Source organism: Arachis ipaensis, chromosome B06 (genome assembly GCF_000816755.2).
Source record: "Arachis ipaensis cultivar K30076 chromosome B06, Araip1.1, whole genome shotgun sequence".
Lineage (NCBI taxonomy): Eukaryota > Viridiplantae > Streptophyta > Magnoliopsida > Fabales > Fabaceae > Arachis > Arachis ipaensis.
In genome coordinates, this window is record NC_029790.2 from 32,751,672 (window position 1) to 32,755,774 (window position 4,103).

A 4,103-nucleotide genomic window follows, 5' to 3' on the forward strand; every position below is an offset into this window, starting at 1 on the left:
ATTTCACAAAAATCACAAAAATCCTAAATTTGTTACCTGAATCCCTAAACGCACTTACAGAAAACGAAACAGAAGAAAAGGGGAAAAGAAAGAAAAGGAAAAAAAGAGAAGGGGGAATCGGGAAAGAAGAAGGGAAGGAGAGGGTGCCATCGCTTCTTTACCGTATTAAATTTTAATTCTAGATTATCATTTTATCTTAAATATTTTGTAAAATTATTATATTACTAGTATATATTTTACCATAATTCTAGAATTACCAAATAAAACCCTAATTTCACAAAAATCCTAAATTTGTTACCTGAATCCCTAAACGCACTTACAGAAAACGAAACAGAAGAAAAGGGGAAAAGAAAGAAAAGGAAAAAAAGAGAAGGGGGAATCGGGAAAGAAGAAGGGAAGGAGAGGGAGAAGAGGGTGCCATCGCTGCGCCTTGCCCGCCTGTCGCCGCCATTCCATGGAGCCGCCGCCATCGTCGCGCGAACCAGAGGTGTGGAGACGGAGAAGAGTGCGCACGAGAGAGGAGAAGTAGCCACCATCGTCGAGGACTCCATCACCACCGCTGAAGGTCCTGATCGTCGAGCTCGTCGTCGCCGTCGCACCTCCCATCACTGCCCCCACTGAGGAGCTCGAAGAGAGAGAAAGGGTTCGCGCAGAGAGAGAAACACGATGAGGGAGGAGGAGGTTGCCTCTGTTGCTGCCAAGCCGTCACTGGCGGGGTTGGGTTCGCCGTCACCGTCGTTGTTGAGCTGTGTGCCACCGTTGGTGTCTGGATCGCCACTCTGTTTCTGCTGCAACTCGCCACTGTCCTGATGAGCTTTATCCTACGAGTTACTTTGCTGTCGCGTGATTTTAATGTTGATTTGGTATAATGCTGTTCTAATATTGATTTGGAAACTGGTTATTTAGAAATGCTGTTGTGATTTTATTTTGATTTTAAGATTGATTTAGTATGTAACTGTTTCTCTGGCAATGCTGCTCTGATTTTGTTTTAATTCCAATTACCCTCATACTCAATTTCACTAAACTGGACATACACTTACCTTGAAGCAGCTTGGTTTGATCATTGGCAAAGGTCAGTTATTCATTATTATTAGTAGCTTAACATTGTGGTTTAGTTCTTTTACTTTCATATTCATTGCATAGGACAATAATTTGTGCTTTTTTTCTCCTATGAATTTACCGCTGTTTGTGCAATCTGATGATGAGAATTTTTTTTAATGGTCGAGTATATGGCTAAATTCTTGCATAGGACAATAATTGGCTTCCATATTGTGTTTGTAATTGAAACAGCCTAATTTAAATAAGTTTGTATCCTTGAAAGGCCAGCATGGAAGAAAGCTTGTGCTACTCTTCAAAAGCTCCTTTCAGGTACAAGTTGCAACCTCAATTTGTTCTTTTCTTTTACTTTGTTTCCACATTCTAATGCCTTATATGCTATACTTTCACTCCCTTTCAACCCAAAACCGCACTTCTCCATCACTTGCTTTGCCTCTTCTTCTGGTACCATAGTTTTTCCTTCTTCTTATTATGCTCTTCATTTTGTTCAATTTAGCTTCTTTTTCTTTTTTATTTTTCTTTCAATTCATTTATTTTTTGAAGTGGTAATGTAGCTACTTTATCTGTGTGATAATAAAGGTGAGTTGCTGGTCCCTAATAGCATTCAGTTTTAACAAATCTGTTGCTTTAGATAGTGGTGCAAATTGTTATAGGGTTCTAGGAAAGGGTAATTCAGATATTTTTGAGTCTTTTAGATGAATCAATTAACAGAGCTTGTTGAAGTTGATTGATTGAAGGCATGGAGAAAGAGGGGAAAAAGTTCTGTTAACAATTAACATTCATTTGTATGTTTTACAGAAATGAGTAATATTGTTCAAATTTGGGAGACTGTTATAAGCATTTCTTTCTCTTGATTAATCTTTCATTTTCTTGATTATACTCATTTAAGTAAGAGAAAATCATGATTTTTGTGTTGATTTTGTCTTCAGATCCTCTGCTGGTGAAGGCTGCCATACAGCACCACATTTATTGTAGACTCTGTTCTCTTATTTGGAGCAAGCAATAGCAGATTATGTTTTTTTCCAAGTGGAGTCTGGGGCTCACTGCATACAAATATTTGATTCATGGGGTGGACAACTACCACCTGATATGTGGGAACGCTGGTCAAAGCCTTATATCAAAGAGGTAATGTAGAAATAGTTTCCATTTATTTTCATCTTACTGAAATTGTGTTCCAATTTTTCAAATTGTTCTATTTGGGATCCATGTAATAGCAAGCCTAAGTGTATGTATTTCAACTTTTGCTTATTTGTTTAGTTGAATCTTTAAACTAGACAAACCATGTGTCGCTTTCAAAGGTTTGCAATGATTACCGTTTTTGTTTTATGTAAATTATTATTTTGTTCCAAGCTCTCATGATTGTCATTTGGTTGATAAATAATAAGATGAGCTAAGAGCTTGTAATTTGTAAGCATCGAGTGGTAAGTAAGCTCACTGGATGTTGATCTTTGTCTTCTGAATTTTGGAGAGAAAGTCCAAATCAGAGGCTACACCTTCAAACTTTTTTATTTAATTGAAACTATGTTGCTATTAGTGCATCATCATAATTTATAAAACATAAAATATTTGGGAATTGAATGTTGGGCGCAAGATGCTATTGTTCCAAATCTTTTCCTCTTTTGGCATTTATTAATTTCTAAACATCCAGATTGTAGATTTGGTCAAGAAAAGATGCCCTAAGACACCGATTATTCTTTATATAAATGGAAATGGTGGCCTCCTTGAGCGTATTAAAGATACTGGAGTTGATGTTATTGGGCTGGACTGGATTGTGGATATTGGTAGATGGAAGAAGAAGATTGGGTAGTGGAATAGGTGTGCAGGGAAATGTGGACCTTACCTACTTATTCTCCCCACTTCCTACCCTCACTGAAGAAATTGCCACCCTTCGGCTATAGTATTATGGTATTTTGAAAAATGAATATATATAAATAAAAGTAGTTATGAACTAGATTAGTATTATGTTATTTTGCAATGATGATATAATGTGATTGTGGATCTTACAATAATTTTTATAAGTCAAATTTGATGGTAAATATTCAATTAGTTTTCTTTATTAATTTGATTCAAATAGTTTAGGTTATTTATTGACACTAAAAAAAAGTTGGAACTAATTTCATTCATGAGAAAACTCTTGTAAATAAAGAATTATATTATAAAAAACCGTTGTCAAAAGTCACAAAAGGCAATGGTGTTAAAACCGTTGTCAAAGACAACTATAAAATGGCAATGGTATTAAAACCGTTGCCAAAAAGTGACACTAATGGCAACGCTTTAAAACCGTTGGCTTTGTGAGTAATAAAACTACAACAGTTTAAAACCGTTGCCTATCCAGTTATGGTTTTAGACCGTTACGTCATGAAAGAGAACGGTTTTAAACCGTTGCCTATCCACCAACGGTTCTAAACCATTCTTTAAAAATTGTTGTCAAAACTGTTGTCTATACCAGTAACTTTGGCAACGGTTTTTTTGTTACCGTTGCCTTAGGTAAAAAGCCGTTGCCTTTGAGCATTGGCAATGGCCGCATATACCACAGGTCAAAAACCGTTGCCAAAGTGTTGGCTAAAGTTTTGGGAACGGTTTTTCAATCTACGGCAACGGTTTTTGACCGTTGCGAAAACCCTTATTTGTTATAGTAGAACGAAATTCCTTCTAGCAAATCAAAGAGAAGATGAAGAAAAAAGAAATTCACTATCAATTAATCCATCAAGTACAATAGATCTCCCTCCCCCAATGAGAGGGAAGTTAGCTACTCATAGCTCTCAGGTACAAAACGGAAATCCAAACTAGAAAATAAAACTAAGTACAAAAGTGAAAGAAAAGTAAAAGTTCCCGAAATTCTCCAGAAGCTTAAAGTTTCAAAAGTTTTTTTTCTAATTCAAGGTACCACCTATTTATACAAATTTTCTTTGACTCCTCAGGTGTACTTGCAAGATCTCAAAGTGGGCCTTTCACATTTTCAGTTAGTACAATCCATTTGGCTGAATATTCTGCTCCCAGGAGAATGTAGTGCTTGTTAGGAGAGCGGAGCGCTCTCTTGCACCCAC

At 36.6% G+C, this 4,103-nt stretch overlaps 1 pseudogene; it reads left to right on the forward strand.

Moving 5' to 3' along the window:
* Positions 667–2,954, forward strand: LOC107646824 (annotated as a pseudogene).